Source organism: Miscanthus floridulus, chromosome 1 (assembly GCF_019320115.1).
Source record: "Miscanthus floridulus cultivar M001 chromosome 1, ASM1932011v1, whole genome shotgun sequence".
Taxonomy (NCBI): Eukaryota; Viridiplantae; Streptophyta; class Magnoliopsida; order Poales; family Poaceae; genus Miscanthus; species Miscanthus floridulus.
The window spans coordinates 52,652,985-52,675,114 of record NC_089580.1 but is presented as its reverse complement, the minus strand read 5'-3'; the positions used below and the strand labels follow the sequence as shown (position 1 = coordinate 52,675,114).

The 22,130-nt window shown below is 37.9% G+C and overlaps 1 pseudogene; it reads right to left on the bottom strand.

Annotated features, from left to right (window-relative positions):
- Positions 1–468: 468 nt before the first annotated feature.
- LOC136456765 (uncharacterized) lies at positions 469–12,730 on the bottom strand (annotated as a pseudogene).
- Between the last annotated feature and the right edge of the window lie 9,400 nt (positions 12,731–22,130).

Sequence of the window (22,130 nt, the reverse complement as noted above, 5' to 3'; positions counted from 1 at the left end):
GAATGTTGAACACAATAAAAATTCTTGGCATATGACACAATAATAAGCACAATAATCATGAGTTCATCTCAGAAATTCATGAATTTAGACTAAACAAGTTCATCTCACAAAACCATAATTTTGTTCTAAACGAGTTAAATCACATATCAAATAAAAATTCTAGATACATCCCACCATAGATAAAATCATTCATCCAATATGTAGCCTTCTCTTTGGTGTCATCTTTTTTTTTGGTGCAGACGCAGTAGGCATCCTCATAGGACTAGTGGTGTCAGTTTGTGAAGAGCTGCCCTCTCCTAATAGGAATGCAAGCCTGCCACACAGAAGTATGGTATGATAATTAGATGTATAATAAAATTTATTGTATGGTAAATGTGTTAATTTTTTATACCTTCTAGTGACCCATAATGGACCATTGAAGAAATGAGCTTGCACAATAAATAGTCTAGGTACTGCACCTCTCATGAACTATGATTGGTCATTCAATCCATTGCCACTAGCATCCGCAACATCAATAGCATCCCCTGTGGTTCCCTCAATGTCTGTTCTAGCCCATTGATGTCTTACATTTGCATTATTGAACATATCTCCAAGGTGTGTGACATGGAATGGCTCATTTTCTACATCATCTTCCCATTCATCACAACCTATGTCATATATATCTCTTGGTTTCATCTTCATGATTACAGACCACCTAGGGTTTTCTTTGTCTTCAGCATAAAACACCTGGTCAGCTTAGTTAGGAGAAATGTATGGTTCATGAACAATCTTTTCTCCTGTATGTATCAGGTGTGAGAAATTAACAAGTGTGTAACCATACTTGTCCTTCTTTATTCCTCTTTTAGAAAGAACATCAACCCATTCACAATTGAAAAGTTCCACAGAAAAATTCCCATAGTAGTTTAACTCAATAATATCAATTATCCTCCCATAGTAAGTCACATCACCTAAAACTAGCCTACCATCACTTGCACTGGCATAACTTTGATGTTTTTGCAGTTAGCACTACACCACTATTTTGTGTCACTCCATCCAACCGTTTGGGCCTAAAACGGGAACCTCGATTGTTGAAAGCACGGTACCTTTTTGCAGCCTCAACTGGGCCACAAGCTATCCATCTAATGTCATCTCTAACACCATGAATGCCATTGTCCCTCTCTAACTGCATTATCTGTACAATTATACAAGTTTAGTTTTGCACGTTAGCGCTACATGTAAAGCATTTTAAGTGAAGGTACATACATGACTTCTAAACCATTGATGGGACTTCTCATTTTGGATTTTCTCAACATCTCTATGACTGGCTCTATGTCCAGTACCTTTTCCGATGATCTCTTCAGCATGAGCTCTGGAGTTTACATAAGAAAATTTATGGGAGGCAAAAAATAAATTTATGTTTTCAATTTTGAGATATTACCTAAGGTATGTGTAACACCCTAAAATTTAAATTTCTAGAAATAGAGCTAAAATGATTTAATTTGGAATTTTTGTGCACATGAAAACATAGGAAAATAAAATTTTTATTAATTTAAAATTTATCATAAGGTAAAAATATGTTTGTTGCATTCATGTCGGTCGCACCTCGTGTTTCTATGTGCAAAATGTGTTTTTTACGTTTAGGAGACGAATATATATATCTCTAGGAATTTTCTAGCTTCTTTCTGGAATTTAATTCATACCTCCTTCACCTTAATCTTTATGTTTCGAGTTCCCAACAATATTTTTATGAGCTCTAAATACTTTATTTGGGTTCATCATGTTCCAAAGTGTCTCTAGGAATTTTCTCCCAATTTTCGGAGGTCTCGGAGTATTTTTCGTGGCTTAAATATCAATTCTGGACTTTTCTAGAATTATTTTATCCACGAAATTAATTAATTTTGAAAATAATAAATTTCTCATTTTTCTCAACGCTCAAAGCCCATGTGCAATAATCCTAATAAATCCAAAAGGCCCATGCATTTATTTACTAATGGGCTTTAATGATTATTTAGGCCCATTAGTAAATGTGGAGGGTGTAACATCAATTAGTACCATATCGCTAGTTGACATGGATGTGGGGAGTTTTTCTTCCTATATATACCAACCAACCCCTTGGACAAAGCACACCAAATCTACTGTAAGAGGAGCCCCTAGTTTGGGAAATCCCTTGTGTATTAAATTATATTTTTCTTCTCTTTCTCTCACCGTTGCCGTCGTCGCCGCCACGCTGTTCGTGCCGCCGACGAGCCATCCGCTGTGCCAAGCTCCGCGCTGTCTCCGCTTGCTCTGCGCCACCGTAATCCTTCATTGTAAGTTCGCCATCTCCTCCTCTATCCTTCCGTGTCTTCTCCATCGAAAACCATGCACCGTAGGGTCGTTTTTAAGTTTTGCCGCCGAGCTCCGTCGCCGGCCATGGTGCGCCACCGTGATTTTCCCTGTTCTGGCCGGCCACTGTCGCCTCTTCCACCGCTGATCCAATCTCGGCCGCCCGCGTCTGATCCGACAACCAATATTCATCCATACCCATTCGTCTGGGAATTTTGCAAAAGAGCCCCGATGTTTTTTGAAATCAATCCGTAGACTATAGCACAATCACAGATCACGTTTTCTTCTTTCGGAAAGCGTAGTTTCTTCGGTTTAGATCCAAAATACATTTTCACTTATTTACAGATTTGCCACTAATTTTGTTTTAGCCATAACTTCTCCGTTTTAACTCTGAATTGATCCATTCAGCTTGCGTTAGGTTCATATTTGCATTGTCTACCTATTCGTACTATTGTTAAGTAGGTTTTCAACTTTTAAAATTCAGGGTTAGATTTAATCTATTATTTTATTAAAGGAAATCTTGTTTATTTCATATCTTCTACGTTTTAATTCTGTTTTAGTCCATTCAAGTTGCGTTAGATTCATAGCAATGAGATCTACGTGTTAGTAATAGTGGTTACCATGTCACTGTTTCTGAAATTTCATGGTTTGAACTCTAATTTGAATAATACTTATGCAATTGGGTTTTATAAATAAAATATAATTTCTTTCACTTTAGTTTTATAATTCAAATCTAAGTTTGACTTAATTTATATTATTTATAAAATATCTTATATATGTTTTTATATAATTAAAACACATGAAGCTAATGGTTTTATATTTTTCCTATGAGCAAATCTTTCGGTAGTTGTATCTTTTCAACCGTAGCTCCGATTAGCATGCTTTTTGTGTCTTTGTGTTCGTAGCGAGGCGTAGATTCATTTCACAAACTTTTCATCTTGATTTTATATTTGATGTACTATTCTAACTTAGATCTATTGTTTACTTCATGTATGATTGTATGGATGCTTGTGTGGTGCTTTATGATCTTGTCCAATTGGTGAGGTTTGCATGGTGATTAAGAAGTTGTTCTCTTAAGACTAGAAGCTGAGAATTAGAAGCAGAAGATTGAAAGTTGAATACTAAAGGCTTTTGAGCATATTGCTTTGGGGGAAAAGCAAGTTAAGGCAAGTATAGCATGGGATCATCCTTGTTGTCATATACACCTTTAATCATTTAATTCATACTACATGTGTCTACCTTGACTACCACTAAGGATATCCTAGTCTTTTGTACTTGTGCCTTGTTACCTTTGGGGTATTGCATTGGGTACTATGATGCTAGTGCTCAGTTAAAGCCATGATCTTGTAACTTGACTAATGGTATATGCAATAAACATTAAAAGATGCTTTTTAGCAACATGGAATAAGGGGGCTAGAGTATTGGGCTACTTTATGGTGCTCTAGATTCCTCTCCCTAAGGACTTATCTGTAAGTGATCATTTGGGACTTATAGTATAGCTGTGAGGGCTATATGGCTCTAGCTTTAGCTCAGTATGAGGACCTTTTCTAGCTTGTTAGTGGTTACCTTTATTGGCGTAAGAATGGCTTACCGAATCGGTTATAGTGCGGCCTCTATCCCCATGAGTATAGGCTGCGCGTCATTGTGCCATCGGGAAGGGGTGCTCTATATCTGTTTGCCGAGTAAATCTAATGGCCCTAACTTGTTAGATGAACCTTTGAAAGGCTTCATAGTGAACCCTGCCGACCTTCTTTGGAAGTGGGTCAAGAGATTAGCTACCTCGGGCGAAAGGATAAATCACGACTCACAATGAAAGTGTACAACCTCTGCATGTAAAACTGGTATATCAGCCATGCTCACGGTCATGAGCGGCCTTGGAACCCTTATGGAATAGATGATCATTAATAGTTAATTATGATGAACACTAATGATACGGATGATGAAGATGCTCACTAATGACTACTGTTTATGCTATTCATTATTCCTGTTTACATGATCATGTGTTTATGGGTTGTGAATAAACTTGTCTCCCAATTGCTAAAATCATGACTCATTAAAAGCTAATCGTAGTTAAACCAGTGTCAGCCTTTTGAGCCTCATGAACCCCATGTTATATTTATTGAGTATGACATATACTTACGCTTGCTATATTTTTTAATTATTTAGATAAAAATCCCGGATGGGTACTAAATTACTAGAGTTTGGAGGAATTAGGCTTGTGATCAACTAGTCAGTTATCCATATGGATTTGGAGTCTTCGCCTAAAGATCGAAGTTGTTTTCCTGCTGTCTATACTCTGAGGTTATATTCTTTATACTAATACGCTATATATTTAAGCATTGTCCATTGATATTACCCTTATTTGTAGCCATATGTGAGATTTGACTTCATGGGATCACATATGGTGTGTATCTGGTTTTGTTTTTAAAATCGGGTGCTATAGAGTGGTATCAGAGCAATGCTGACTGTAGGACGCAAGCCTAGTAAAAACTGGTCGTTCTAAGGTTTAAAAGTTGCTACAAAAAATCCTTGTTCTATAAATCTTGATATTTTCTTCTCTACTATATATCTATCATTGATATTTATCTCCTCTTTGATGCTTGTTTTAAGCCTTTGTTCTCATCTTCACTTCTTGATTTGATATGCATTTAGAACTATTCCTCATCATCTTCTTGCGTAATCTAAAGATGAATGTTAGGATTGTTACCCCTAGTACAACAAGAATGATAGTATCGCAAGTTGAGTCAATGATTGAGTTGTGCACCTTTATTGCTTGTTGAATTGTCATAATGCTTATGATTGTTTTGAATCTTTGTAATGATTGCAATGATCTTATTGGGTGTTTTCATAATTTCATTTAGTTTATAGGCCTAAGATATAAGGATTACTGAAATAAATAGTCGGGTCTTGGTTTTCTTCTGTTTTCCCTATCCTGTCTTTTCGGAGCAGTCTGCACTCTTTAGCTTATATCTCTAATCTTAGATGATAAAAAATCATGAGAAAATTCTAAACAATAGTAGACTTCCATATCTTTCTCTGAGCACAAGAATCAGCTTGATAGCTATTTTGGTTATAGAGATACGAAAATCACAAGGCGATGTATTTGTGCTGTTTGGAACCTGGAACAGTTTCTCTTGTGCACTGTTTTTGACCTAGTTAACTGTAGAATTTGGAAACATGTTCAATAAGGAAGTTGTGGATAATTTTATAAGCTTTCCAACGGTATAATCTACAATATCATTGGATTAACAGAATGAGAGTTACTACTGTTTTACTGTGCTGCTATTTTTCTACTCGCGAGGAATTTTAGGTTTCTTGTTCTTGCCCATACACAAGAGTATCATTGGGATGTTAGAACATCTTGATACTAGTTAGCTCATCTAAAAGAATGTGCAAGCTATGCTTGGTGTCCCCTAGTTTATTTTTCTTAAGGGGGTAGCCAAGTTGAAGAATTTACAAGATGAAGTACCCTACGTACTAGTTTGCATAGCGGAAGCGTGGTGGTACCCAAAGATGTGAAAGAAGTTCAGAGTCTCAATAAGGTTTGATTAAAGATTCAAGGGAGGTTTAGCCAAGATCATCAAGATATTGATAATGCTACTGGGGAAGTTTTCAAGTTAGTTTGGATTAAGAGACCTCAGCTAAGTGTTGAAGGAGTCCAAGAAAAGGTTGAAGTAAAACCTATGCATTAGCTTTGCCAGATCCGGATGAGAGCTTCATATCTACAATGATGCACCTTGTCAGGGTGTGGAATGTGTCCTTATACAAGAAGAAAAGAAGTGGCTTGTTCATTAAGTCAGCTAAGGAAGCGTGAGTTAAACTACCTAACATGTTATCTGGAGTTATCCATTGTGGAGCATGGTAGTAATATCTTCTTGAAAGTAAGAGTGATATCTAGGAGGATCACAAGAATCTACAGGACATCTTCACTAAGTTGGTCTTAAGCTTGTGATATCCTCATTGGAATGAAATTGGTTATGACTTAGAAAAGTGCTATCACTTAGATAAGCAAAGTAGCGGTCGATGCCCTTAGCAACGGAGAGTTGTGCTAAGAAGGTTCGAGTGACACAAGAACTAAGAATTATATTCCAAGTTTGTGCAACCTAACCGGAATCCTTAATGTTTTGAAGATTGGTAGTAGAATTTCCTCCTAACCAAGAGATTCGTCAGGCTTCGTTGGAAGGTTAATATTATAAGAAAGAGAATTGATATTATGGACTAAAAAGAAAAGGTGGCCTAGTAATTGGAGTTACCTGTGAATTTCTCAAGGTACCTATTATAATCTTGGAGTTAGTTTGACAAGTTACTTGGAGTAAGGTCAATGGTATGCAAAGTAAAGTGAGATCCTTATCAAGATGATGAACTACCCGAGGAAGCAAAGAAGAATTCAAAGACAAAGTATTCCTATTTCTGTGTTGACGTCGTCTGAATCTCGGGGACGAGATTCATCTTAAGGGGTAGAATTGTAACACCCTAAAATTTGAATTTCTAGAAATAGAGATAAAATGATTTAATTTGGAATTTTTGTGCACATGAAAGCATAGGAAAATAAAAATTTTCATTAATTTAAAATTTATCATAAGGTAGAAACATGTTTGTTGTATTCATGCCGGTCGCACCTCATGTTTCTATGTGCAAAATATGTGTTTTTTACGTTTAGGAGATGAATATATATATATATATATATATATATATATATATCTAGGAATTTTTCAGCTTCTTTCTAGAATTTAATTCCTACCTCCTTCATCTTAATCTTTATGTTTCGAGTTCCCAACAATATTTTTATGAGCTCCAAATACTTTATTTGGGTTCATCATGTTCCAAAGTGTCTCTAGGAATTTCCCCCAATTTTTGGAGGTCTCAGAGTATTTTTCGTGGCTTAAATATCAATTCTAGAATTTTCTAGAATTATTTTATCCACAAAATTAATTAATTCCAAAAATAATAAATTTCTCATTTTTCCCAACGCTCAAAGCCCATGTGCAATAATCCTAATAAATCCTAAAGGCCCGTGCATTTATTTACAAATGGGCTTTAATGATTATTTAGGCCCATTAGTAAATGTGGAGTGTGTAACATCAATTAGTACCATATCGCTAGTTGATGTGGATGTGGGGAGTTTTTCTTCCTATATATATCAACCAACCCCTTGGGCAAAGCACACCAAAACTATCGTAAGACGAGCCCTTAGATTGGGAAATCCCTCGTGTAGTAAATTATATTTTCTCCTCTTTCTCTCACCGTTGCCGTCGCCATCGTCGTCGCCGCCGCGCTGTCCATGCCACTGACGAGCCATCCGCTGTGCCAAACTCCGCCCCGTCTCCGCTTGCTCCGCGCCGCCACAATCCTTCACAGTAAGTTCGCCATGTCCTCCTCTATCCTTCCGTGTCTTCTCCATCGAAAACCATGCACTGTAGGGTCGTTTTTGAGTTTTGCCACCGAGCTCCGTCGCCAGCCATGGTGCGCCGCCGTGATTTTCCCTATTCTGGCCAGCCACTGTCGCCTCTTCCACCACTGATCCAATCTCGGCCGCCCACGTCTGATCCGACGACCGATATTCATCCATACCCTTTCGTCTAGGAATTTTGCAAAAGAGCCCCGATGTTTTCTGAAATCAATCCACAGACTATAGCGCAATCACAGATCACGTTTTCTTCTTTCGGAAAGCATAGTTTCTTCGGTTTAGATCCAAAATACATTTTCACTTATTTACAGATTTGCTACTGATTTTGTTTTAGCCATAACTTCTCCGTTTTAACTCTGATTTGATCTGTTCAACTTGCGTTAGGTTCGTATTTGCATTGTCTATCTGTTCGTACTACTGTTAAGTAGGTTTTCAACTTTAAAATTCGTGGTTAGATTTAATCTATTATTTTATTAAAGGAAATCTTGTTTATTTCTTATCTTCTACGTTTTAATTCCGTTTTAGTCCATTCAAGTTGCGTTAGATTTATAGCAATGAGATCTACGTGTTAGTAACAGTGGTTACCATGTCACTATTTCTAAAATTTCATGGTTTAAACTCTAATTTGAATAATACTTATGCAATTAGGTTTTATAAATAAAATATGATTTCTTTCACTTTAGTTTTATAATTCTAATCTAAGTTTGACTTAATTTATATTATCTATAAATATATGTTTTTATATAATTAAAACACATGAAGCTATTGGTTTTATATTTTTCCTATGAGCAAATCTTTTGGTAGTTGCATCTTTTCAACCGTAGCTCCGATTAGCGTGCTTTTTGCGTCTTTGTGTTCGTAGCGAGATGTAGATTCGTTTCACAAACTTTTCATCTTGATTTTATGTTTGATGTACTGTTCTAATTTAGATCTATTATTTTCTTCGTGTATGATTGTATGGATGCTTGTGTGGTGCTTTATGATCTTGTCCAATCGGTGAGGTTTGCGTGGTGATTAAGAAGCTGTTCTCTAAAGACTAGAAGCTGAGAATTGGAAGCAGAAGATTGAAAGTTGAATACTAAAGGCTTTTGAGCGTATTGCTTTGGGGGAAAAGCAAGTTAAGGCAAGTATAGCATGGGATCATCCTTGTTGTCCTATACACCTTTAATCATTTAATTCATATTGCATGTGTCTACCTTGACTACCACTAAGGATATCCTAGTCTTTTGTACTTGTGCCTTATTACCTTTGGGGTATTGCATTGGGTAGTATGATGCTAGTGCTCAACTAAAGCCATGATCTTGTAACTTGACCAATGGTATATGCAATAAACATTAAAAGATGCTTTTTAGCAACATGAAACAAGGGGGCTAGAGTATTGGGCTGCTTTATGGTGCTCTAGATTCCTCTCCCTAAGGACTTATCTATAAGTGATCATCCGGGACTTACAGTATAGCTATGAGGGCTACATGGCTCTGGCTTTAGCTCAGTATGAGGACCTTTTCTAGCTTGTTAGTGGTTACCTTTATTGGTGTAAGAATGGCTTGCCAAATCGGGTATAGTACGGCCTCTATCCCCTTGAGTATAGGCTACGCATCATTGTGCTATCAGGAAGGGGGGCTCTATATCTATTTGCCAAGTGAATCTAATGACCCTAACTTGTTAGATGAACCTTTGAAAGGCTTCATAGTGAACCCTGTTGACCTTCCTTGGAAGTGGGTCAAGAGATTAGCTACCTCGGGCGAAAGGGTAAATCATGACTCACAGTGAAAGTGTACAACCTCTATAGAGTGTAAAACTAATATATCAGCTGTGCTCACGGTCACGAGCGGCCTTGGAACCCTTATGGAATAGATGATCATTAATGGTTAATGATGATGAACACTAATGATACAGATGATGAAGATGCTCACTAATGATGACTGTTTATGCTATTCATTATTCCTGTTTACCTGATCATGTGTTTATGGGCTGTGAATAAACTTGTTGTCTCCCAATTGCTAAAATCATGACTCATTAAAAGCTAATCGTAGTTAAACCAGTGTCAGCCTTTTGAGCCTCATGAACCCCATGTTATATTTGTTGAGTATGACATGTACTTACACTTGCTATATTTTTTTAATTATTTGGATAAAAATCCTAGATGGGGACCAGATTGCTAGAGTTTGGAGGAATTAGGCTTGTGATCAACCAGTCAGTTGTCCCTATGGATTTGGAGTCTTCGCTTGAAGATCAGAGTTGTCTTTTCACTGTCTATACTCTAAGGTTATATTCTTTATACTAATACGCTATATATTTAAGCATTGTCTATTGATATTACCCTTATTTGTAGCTATATGTGAGATTTGACTTCCTGGGATTACATATGGTGTGTATCTAGTTTTGTTCTTAAAACCGGATGCTACAGTATGGATCAACATCAGAACAATTGAATAACACATATCTATGTGCTTGTGCTTTAGCCAAACCTCTCATGACATAACTACTTGGCTTCCCAAGTGGTTTCCCAGGATGAGGAAAAAGAATTGATGCATGTCTAGTAGAGCATCCAAGTGACTCATCATTATCATCATTCTTTGAAAGCCTATTAGACAATGTCTAAAAACCATCAAGAAATGTTGAACAAAAGTGCATAGCCTCTTTTGCTAGAACTAATTCTACAATGCAGCCCTCTAGACGAGCTTTATTTCTCACGTTTGACTTCAAATCACCAAGGTACCTACACAAACAAGTATAAATTAATAGAAACTATAATTTAGCATGTGAAGCAAAGGTACCAAACATGGCTCTTACTTTTTTATAAAAACATACCTTTCCACAAAATACATTGACCGATAACATACATGATCACCTATTTTTGCCTCTATTGCTAAGTGAAGAACTAGATGCACCATGATAGTGAAAAACCCAGGTGGGAATATCATCTCCATCCGACATAACGTCATTATGATTCGGTCCTCTAACTTCTCAAGTTCATTCATGTGGAGAACTTTTGCTTTCAGTTCTCTAAAATATCAACACAGATCAAATAAGACATATGTAACTTCATTTGGGAGAAGACCTCTCAAAGCAAGTGGCATAAGTTGTGGCAGTCATGACTTTTTAGGCCTAAAATTTTTGCTTGACCAACATTTACACATCTAGAGATGTTACTAGAATAGCCATCTGGAACTTTTATGTCACGAAGGACTTTACAGAATTGTTGTTTCTCCTCTTTAGACATGTTATACAAAGCAGGAGGCAAGTAATACTTACCATTAGCCTTTTTTTGTGGATGTTGATCTGGCCTGATGTTCATTTCTTGTAAGTCTTTCCTTGCCTATAGATTGTCCTGATTTGGCATCCATTTCTAAAAGTGTCCCAAATATATTTTCACACACATTCTTCTCTATATGCATGAAGTCAAGATTGTGTCATAGCAAATTATACTTCCAGAGACAAACAAAATAGGCAACTAACACCCTTCTAGGTTTTAAACTTCTCATAGTCTTCAATTGATTTTATCCTTTCCAAAAGAGATACTCCAGAATAAGAAATAGGCCTCAACCGATGCTCTTCGGTTCCGTCAAATGAACTAGCATCATAACGGAACTCATGGTCAGTGGGTAGAAATCATCGGTGTCCCATGAAACATTGCTTGTTGCCATGCTTCAAGCATCTTGAACTTGTTTCATCTTCATAGGACACACAACCCAACTGTCCCATAACACTATACTGTGCCAGTATCCCTGTCCCAGGGTAGTCACTCACAGTATGCAATATTGTAGCATAAAGTTGAAATCTCTCATCTTGAGATGCATCATATGCAGACATACCAGTGTCAAACAACTCATTTAGCTCATCATAAACTGGCTGCATCAATGTATGGAGGTCCTTTCCAGGGTAACCAGGAATTATTAGAGTGAGCATAAGAGAAGAAGTTTTTATGCATAACCATGGTGGGAGGTTGTATGGTACTAATACAACTGGCCAGCAACTATGGGTAGAATTACACTTCCCATATGGGTTAAAACCATCTGTTGCTATTCCAAACCTCATGTTTCGAGAATCTGATTCAATATGAGAGTGCAGGGAATCAGTGATTTTCCAAACCTTTGAATCAGTAGGATGGCGCAAAGCACCATCCTTTGTACGCTCCTCATCATGCCATCTAGTTAACTTGGCTATTTCCTTGTTCATGAAAAGCCTTTTAAGTCTAGGTTTGACTAGAAAGTAATGCAATACCTTATTTGGTGTTGCCTTTCTTCTTTCCTTTTTTGTTAATGATGTTTTATCTGGCTTATTTTTTCATCTTGAAGCTCCACATTTTGAACAGAAGTCATCATCTTTCGTGTCTTTTCGATAGAGCTGACAATTATTTGGGCACACATGAATCTTCTCATATCTAAGACCAAGCTTCGCAATGGTCTTTCGAGCCTCCACAAATGTTCTAGGTATATTTGAACCATTTGGGAGAGCTAGCTATAAAATTTGAAGTAGATCATTAATTGATTTATTGCTCCACTTGTTGGTCAACTTCACACGAAACAATAGGACTAGGAAAGAAAGTTTTGATAGCTCACATCCTTCCCATAAAGGTTCATCAGCAGCCCTAAGCAAATCAAAGAAATCTTGTGTTTCCACATCTGGTCCATCTTTAGATAAACCTGATGAGTGAGGTGCATTTGTGTGATGTTCATTGTCTATATATCCAAAGGCTTCTTGGACTACTTGGCGCATATTAGTGTTTAAACTTGGACGCGGTGGCTCTGAATCTTTGTTAGCAGATATATAAGATGTTGTTTCCCCATGATAGCCCCAAATAGTGTTTCCACGTAGCATTCCATCACACACTAAGTGCTCATACACTGTTTCTTGCATTTGTAACTGCCTATTGACACATTTGACATAGGGGCATTGAATCTTTGCATCAGACCTTTTCCCACTGTAGGCAAACTTAAGAAAACCTTGTACCCCAGCTATGTAGTCATCACTTGGTCTTTTGGATTGCAACAACCTCTTAATAGCACTTAAGTCCATTAATTCACTGAAATCAAGAAATATTATCACTGCATTAGTTATGTGGTATGTCAATATCTAAGACAAAATGTTGGAAATACATAAAAAGCTATGAATGGACTCAAACAGTTTGTTTCATCTCAACTATGAGGAAACAATTTAATATTCTAATAACTACAAATGAATGAGATACTTCGACAATTCCTACTTCAAACTTAACTAATTGGTCAATGTTCTTGGAAAAATGTTTGTATGAAAAATACTTGGACAATTCCTACTCCAGACTTCTGTATGAAAATATATGGCTCAGAGTTGCAGCAAGCATCATTATATGCATTCAGCTATGATTGCAATGATACTATAATGAACAAAGCAAGTACTACATATTCCAATGATTATATTTTCTCTATGTCTGTTCAAATCAAAGTTCATCAACTTAGTAAGGTTGCCTTTTTTCTAATGAACTGGAATTAGATGTGCCAATTTCTATTTGTGAAGGAGAGGAGTTAGGTACAAGAGACCTAAAGAAACTGTACAGGCAAACCAAGTAGAAACAGCCACAAGGCAAATAACTACGGAGTACTACGGTTGCCATAGTATAAATATGGCAAACATAATTCAAAAGGCAAGCGTATGCAGCTCTTCTACATGTTTGTTACTGTACAGTTTCACATGGTTGCCATTTAGTTAGACACAATTATGACTAATGCAGCGAAAAAGTTTCATTATAAATGTTACTGACAACATTATCTGTGGAGATTCAGAAATAGCACCGAGGATATGTAGTTTTGAAACGCACATGGCGGACTCAGCAATGACAAATAGTGGAATTACTTAGGCCTTTAGTTGTGCATTTGTTACTATAATATACTAACTAAATCACAAATTTGTCATGGATTGGAAGGTTGCTTTTGCCCTCAAAACAAGGCTTATGTTCAGCGTTCAGACAATGCATTACACATGACATAGCCATATGCCCATATGTGTGCTATGCAGCATGTGTAGCATATGCCAATCAACACCAAAGTTAAACACAAACTTCTTACTTCAAGTAGTAAGATAGACATAGAGGTACAAGTGTAGAGGAGCCGATAGTTCCGACACTCCTTTTGCTAAGTGTACAAGGGCATCAAGTACATGTTGGCGGTCCTTAACGATCAAATCCGACCACCAATTAAGACTCAAAAAAGGGAAGAAATAAGCAACCTTATACACATATGTCATTACTACTAACATAATTCCACATGTATTTGGAAGAACATTGTTTTGCAGGACATATACACAAATACAATGGAAAATAAAACAAAAGGCGCAATCCAGGAAAGCGTAAAGTAGAATAGCGTAAAGGAATGAGAAGAAGGATCACATACCTTGAAGATTTGAGCCCCAAACCCACGAGGGAGCAGCCTAGGCCCACTCATCAACCGACTAGAGGAAGGCAGTTCGAGGAGGAGCTACCTAGGTGGTGGGTGGACGCCCCCTAAGGCTGCCAACCAGGCCCAGCTTCCTCCTAGCGGTGCATTGTTGACATTTCTTAGAATCACTCTTTACTAAGTTGTCATCCCTAGCAATGATGCTAGAAATGCGTTATTGGTAATTATTGAGAACACTTGTAAATATATATATATATATATATATATATTAAGTATCCATAAGCGCACAGATAATATAGCATTGTAGCATTTCACCCAGGAGTATACCAGATATCGTTATTTATATTTTCCACAGGGAGGAGCGATCGGGTGGATAGAGATATTGACAAATATGTAGACTTATGACAAGATCATTAGCTCTCATGCTTTAATAGGGGTAAGCCAAATGAAAAATAAATGAAGTGTAAGGCACTGATAGTAATCTAGAGATAGAAATAGATATTCATATATGTAGTATGGCCAGGCAGGAGATTAGTTAAGAGCAAAGATTCCTAAGCCATTTCTTATTTACCAAGTCTTTTATACACTCTAGTATATACACTTTCATCTATGGCATAATTAACTCTTCATCTATGCATAAGGAACATTACTAAGGAAGATCAAGAATAGAGCATGATTTCCTTCGAAACCGGGTTCTACTTGTTCTACAAAAGGGGAGTGGATTACAAAGGACTCAATGAGAGTGTCACACTCGTGATCTACCACATGTCTCGGAGTGTAGAGTGCATCCACAGGTAAACAATATTTAAGCACCACGCTTACATACTATAGACCACTTAACTCACTCAAGTACTTAGCTAAGCGCTTTGCGAACGTATGCATAAATTCATTATCAATCATGACTATATCAAGCATAATAGGAAAGCAAACTAGGAACATAATAAATAGAAACATAGTATTGAAGAAGCACAAAGTCACAAAATATAGAGGAATACAATGGCTTTACTAGCCTCTAGATGATGAATCCGAAATCCTTAGCAAAAGCCTAACTTGATGAGGACATCACTCCTTCAGATGTACCCACTGATCCTCCAACCGTCATGCAAGGTCCAATGACCTGAGCTTGAATGCGTCAACTCAATTTAGAGGTGAGCTCATTCTTAAGCGATCCTTTTCATACTTTTGAGAATTGACTACTATCTAATGATGTTATCTTACTTAGGAACATTGGAGAGGGTCATGAGGGTCTTAGAGCAAGAGGTGGAGGCGATGATGACTAGCAAGGACGTCCAACAGAAACTGGAGGCCCAGTCCAACATGATTTCGAGTCTACCTTGGCCTCCAGGACTAGTCTACCTTAAACTAGTCACCCAGGACGCATCCAAACTCTGTTTTTGATGATACACATATGGTTGGAAATCTAATTTGATAAGGAAGCCAATGCAAGTGGTCTCACATCAAAAGCCCTTTGGAATCAATAGGAATCATTGAAACAAGTCAGCGTTTAGAATCTGTCAGGGTGCTGTGACACCGTCTTTTGGTCTGTTGGACCGTGGATCGTGTTTGGGCCCATTAGGGGGTGCGTCCAGGGTAGGCGACGGCCCTAAGACCTTTATAATCATACGCCTCCGCCATCATTAGGTTTTGAGTTTTGCTTAGATTAATCTATCAAGAACAATTTCACCGTTCATCGGTTTGTGAGACCCCAACTTCGTGAGATTAATCATTCATCTGCAATTTGGTTGTTTTCTTTCTTGTTCTTGCTTGTGTTCTTTGTTGCGTAGGTAGGGATTAGCCTTCTTGGCGAGGTCAATCGGATCCATGTCTCGGTTGATAACCAGAGGAGTTGTGGTGCTAAGATTGCATGGTTCGATCTTTCGATCTGAAGCCGGATCGGTGTGTCATTCTTCACCACCTGATGGAAGATCAGGATCCCCGTTTCCATTATAACTCAACTTGAATCTTACTAGCTAGGCTATACTAGAAATTGAAGAATTGAAGCTCTATTCTCTTCTCTGGAAACCCCAATTTCTGATCTGACCTTGACTTATGATCAGGGTTATTGATGCCTCAGGGAGGGGGGTAGGGGCAGGTATATGCAATCCTTGAGGCGGTGGAGGAACCAACATAGAAGGGGAGACCAACATGTGGGACCAAGGGGCCGGCCAGCCTACAAGTGGGGCTGGCCAGCCCCACCTGTCACCCCCTCTCGAGGTCTGCTTCGGGGGGATGGCTTCTGGTGACCTCTAGAACCTTCTGGTGCTATTTTTGTCGTGGATAATTGTGATTTAACTAATTTGACAATTTGATCCACCTTGACGGGTTTCTGCATAAACCCTGCTAAAAACACAGATTCACCAAAACTTATGGAAATTGTTAGTTTAAACCCCTAAGTCTGTGTTGGTGATCACTTTCATGCATTATTTTGAGTTATGTTGATGATTTATGATGGATGTTAACTACTGCCAACAAACTCGCCCAAGCTTAACCTTTGCTCGTCCCTAAGCAATGCCAAACTCAGCAATAGATCAGGAGTTGCATCAAAGTTTTCACTCCTCAAAAATACACATGCATTCAATCAAGAATTCTCCTCTGGATTAGAACAAACTGATCCGACTTTCAAACTCACCCATATTACCTTCAACCATAGGGCTTCTTAGCCTTCACTTGGGTCTTGAGCAATTGAAAGACAGAAAGATCAAGTCAAGCACTATGTCTCAAGTTCTTTATTCAACCATTATTCTGGAGTTTTTACAAGGTTTCAAAATAAAACTCAGAGCTTCCATTGTATGACACTCTCAAGTCTCTCAATATATGTGGTATTTGTGGATCCTCAACAAGGCAATAGTGATGTTATGCCTTTCTTCCTACAACTAAAGCATATGTGGAGCTCATAGGAATGGAAAATAACATGAAAGTGCATACTTGTAATGCATATATTGTAAAATCAAACCTCGGATCCAAAGAGAGTTAAGTCATACAATCAAATCAAGATGTGCATGTGTGTGGATATGGTGGATATTTAATGGTGGCTAACCTAATTCTACCATACTCCTTGAAAACTTCTCTCTCTTTTGAAACTTAGAAACACTAATTGCAAGAAAACATGGGCTATCTTATTCATCTCTCCTTTTTTTCTTTTTTTCTCAGGTTGGCATCTAAGTACCCAATGTTTTAAATCTCTTGGACACTTGTCCATTTTTTCAAAACTTTTTTTCTTTTTTATGAATAACTTTTGCATAGCCCTTGCTTCTTTTCTGCAATAAAACTTTTGAGAGATAGCAACAAGAACTCGGAGCATTTATTTGATGGATGGAAAACCTATCAAACATATTTTTGGTGTTTACTCCTAGTGTAGGATTAAAACATTTTTGGGAGGATCTATATGGAATGCATGTTTTTGTGCCTACCTCTATTGTGGGTGGTGTGTACGTGATCTTGATTTTAAGAGCATGACAGATCTCTCATAAGGGTCAATAAAGCTTGACCAAACTCAATGTAAAATAAGTAGCATATGTGAGTGGAAGTTTTCCTAGCCTAAATATCATGTTTGGCTCTGGTAGGAATTCAAGCTTTGTCATACAGGAACTCATCATGTAGTATTTTTATGTTGTTTGTTCAAAAAAAATCTCCAGAATTTTAGTATCACTTGGAATAGGATAAATAGTAGCTCAGACCTTCTTATATCATAACCGTGTAGACTTAGATCAAGCATATACTACCCACAAGTTTCAAGTTCAGAGCAAATTCTCATGTCAAAACAATTCTATCCAAAACTCGGGAGAATTCAAGGCTGAAAACTAGGTATTTGAAAGGAATTACAACAGAGCAAATATTCATCATTTCCATTATGAGAGATCATCTTCTAGTTCTTTTTCATTTATTTAATTTTTAGAAATAAAAATTTTAAAGCAAACTTTTTACACACTCTTTTTATTTGGTTTTCATTTTTGGATCACACCATACTAATATATATATAAGATAAAGACAAATTTTTATTTTGTTTTTAGTTATACATTTTTTTAATAAATAAGACAAACAGGAAAATAAATAAATATAAGGAAAAAGAAATAAAATACTAGAAAAGAAAAACTTACCTTAGATAAATGGGGGATCCTCCTCCCTCAAGCTGGGTGTTGCTATAGTCGTTTAGTATGGCGGGTCAAAGTTGAGCCTCTAGAACAAGAAGTTTCGGTTCTCATTCTCTTGCTGCTAGTTCTGCTTAATGTTGGCGATGACGTCTCTCATGTTTGCCTGTCACTGAGAGTGCTGGTGCAAGGTGTTACGAATGTCTTGTTGTGTTTCTTCAATGGTGGTCAGCCTGGTGTTGAGGCGAGAATGATCCATCAGCTGGTAATGGTAGCCCATCTGCTAATCATGATAGCTAAGGGCAGAGAAAGACATACGTCCTCCCTGGTGGCCGCTTAAGACTTCTTATAATACTATGGTTGGTAGTTGTGGAAGTTCCCTTCTTGCCAATGCTCACTTGGAGCCTACTGCCAAGCGCCTTCAGAGTGACGAGGAGTGGGCAGCTCCCAACCAGCATCCTCGGGCTAGAACACATGGGAAGGTCCTGCTTGATCCTAGCCTACATAACTGGTAAAAGCTGGTCCTTCTAGAATTGGGTCGTCGCCATGGTATCGAGGCTACGGTACATGGGTTATTCTTGCGGAGGCACTCCTACGGGTTGCCGCCTCCTTCACCTACAAGTTGAAAGTGAAAGAATTCACGATATACAAACTGAGATTTTGCTCTGGTAATGGAATCTCATTTGTATACCCAAGATACATCATAACAAGTTGTCCATTTTCTTTCTTTTTCAACATGTGAGCCTTGAGAAAATATTCATAATCAATGTACCAGCGAGGAATGTCAATGTGAGAAATTGAAGCATTATCTAACAGACCCAAATTCTGGACAACGCGAGTGACCAAAGAGGTACACTCAACATCACCCTTGAGCTCAAAAACCTCCTTCCATTGATTCATCATGAATTTAACAGGTGAAACTTTCCTCCTCTTCACCATAGCATAAAGTAACTTAAGATCATCTACCCTTACAGTGCGAAAGTTAGGTCTGGAAAACAAAGAAAATCCTATGCACTTGTGGATGAACCGCAATGTACGGTTATGGATATCATTAGTACGAGGATGGTAAATGTGAGGTTTTCTAAAAATTTCTTTCCAGAATTTTGCCTTATCAAAATCTTGCAGAGCAGAGTCTACGTCAACTACGCACCGTGCATTAAAATCTAGAAGCAAACTAAACTCCTTCCAGGGATAGAAAATTGTTTCCCAAAGATTCTAAATTTAACTTCAGTATCAGTGGTTTGCAAGGTGTATAGAAATTCCGTCGTTAAGAGTTTAGACCCATGCTCATGAATATTCTAAATATTTTCCCATCCAACAGCTCTAAATATGAAGTCAAATTCAACATCCATACCTGTTGCGTGCAAAATGGCTGGATCATAGGCAGAAGTAAGAATGAACCTTTGGATTTTCAATTGCTTGAAGGCGTCTTTCTCCGTCTTGTTCTGCAACTTGAGGTGCTTCTCCTCTAGCAGGATGTTCCTTTTAGTTGATGACGACAAAGACGGTGCTCTCACAGCAGGGGATAGAATGGGATGATCCCGCATGCTTGAGCTCACCCAAAAACTTGCTCATCTTCTTGCAAAAAAATCAATAAACAACAAAACTCGTGGAACGGATTAGGAAATAAAATGTCAGCGGTTAGCAGTCCAAAAGTCAGTCGTCCGAGGGTTAGTCGTTCTTGATTGCTTAATGACTTTTCTAATAAAAAATTTCATAGAACTTCTGCCCTCAATCTCTTTAATTTTTCTTCATAATTTTGGCAGCACTTCTATGCTTAATCTTTGTCACTCTTCCTAATTCCAACAATACTTCTTCTAAGTGGATTTTTAAACTATGAACTTGGAGTTTGGAATTTCGAACTTGGGAGGCTGGATTGTGAATGTGTTTGAGGCCGAGAGCAACCAAGAAGGAGTGCCATTTATAGGCGGCGCGACAGTAGGCCGGCAGGCCAAGTGGTGGGGCCAGCCAGCCCACTTGGGTTGGCTCTCCACCAGATGGTGCCTAGCTTCGTGCTTAAGTAAAATATCTGCTCTTGAAATGGGCGGTGGAGATGCACTCAGAAATGGGCTGTGGAGATGGTGATGGATGGTGGTTGAGTGGGTCCCAAGTGTCTCCTGGTTGCCTGCATTTCTACCATATACACATGTATATATATGCAAAAATATTTTATGATACTATGAAATATAAGAAGATGAATGGATAGTATTTTTAATTTTTTACGCTTCCATGGTAAATATCCTTTTGGGTTTTTACACTCTGTAAAGATTATTGCAATGCAAATGCAGAAAAATAAATATGCTAAGGTAAAAGTAAAAAGTAAATATGGATAACTACTGATTTTACCTCCCGGCGAGTGTTCAAAATTTTGAATCCGTCGAACTGAACTTCTCCAGTTTTATTTATTCTTCAGTTGCATTAATTGGTCCCAAAGATGGAGACCTTGATGGCTGCACTAGCTTCTCTCGCCACTCCAATTTTGAGCATTGCTCTGGTCTTGGCTTGAAGGTGAATTGCTCTTCCTTTCCATTAATATAGAATTTGATTTCTCCAGCTCTAACATCAATGTGTGCATTTGTAGTGCTCAAGAAGGGTCTCCCAAGAATGAGGGGTGTCTTCAAGTCTTCCTACATGTCAAGCACTATAAAATCTACTGGAAGAAAGAAGTTTATTATTTTTACCAGAATATTTTTGGCGATTCATACTGGGTAGCGAACTGATTGGTCGACTAGTTTTAGGCACATTGATGTTGGCGTGAGTGTTGAATAGTTAAGCTTATCCAAAACCTTCTTGGGCATGACACTAACACTTGCTCCAATATCGCATAGTGCATTCTCAAAATTTTGGTTTTCGATCGAACAATCAATAGTGGGACATCCTGGATCCTTCTTCTTTATAGGTGATGTATTGAGGATGGCCGCACTACACTCCTCCATTAACTTGATTACTTCAGTGGTAGGCAGTGGTCGCTTATTGTTTAGAATGTCTGTGAGATACTTCGCATATGTAGGTACCTGTATGGCATCTAGAAGAGGGATATTGATATATAACTTTTGAATTACCTCCACAAACTTACCAAACTGCTCATCCATTTTAGCCTTTTGATTTCTACGTGGAAACGGTAGGAGGGTGGTGTCGTGATAATCTTGCATCATCTCCTATGCTTGTGGTTCAGATTCTTTGGCTTCTTCTTTTTCTTCCTCTCGTATTGCTTCTGGTGTCTTATATGTCCTCGTTGGATATGGAGGATCACGAGTAGACTTGCCACCTCTTGTGGTTATGGCATTGACCTTCTAAAGGTTAGTGGCAAAAGGTAGATCAGCTGCCAGCTGAGCTATTTGTGATTCTATCTTTTTTATAGCTAAGTTGGTATTTGATGGCAGAAGAAAAACTATCCATTTTAGTATTTATGTTTTCTAGGACCTTATCATTAAAAGCAAGTTTTTTAGAAATATTCTCATTAATCTTAGCCTGTTCTAAGATTAGATCTCTCAAGGATGGTTGTTTAGGATTAGAAGAATTATAGTAATTACCTAGGTACTTACCTTGGTAATTTGACCGTTGTTGTTGCCCCCATCCTTGTCTTTGTTGTTGTGGACCAGAATTATTGACGATAATGTTTACATCCTCTTGATACTCAAAGAAATCAATCCCTAAATATTCTCCATATATGTTTTGGGCATTATAAGCATCTTGAATGGCTTGATGATCTTTCTTATAATTGGCTTGACGTCCATCTTGGTTGAAAGTGCACACACCTCTTCTGTTACTTCTTCGCTCTTATTGCATGCTTGAATATTGCATTGAGACCAACCTTGATTAGAGGCTATTTTCTCCATGAGAGCTTTAGCTTTTCCAAGGGTGAGTGACATAAATGCTCCTTTAGCAGTAGCATCTAGTTGTTCATGAGTTTTCTAAGTTAATCCATGGTAGAAACATTGCATGAGCAACCAATCTTCC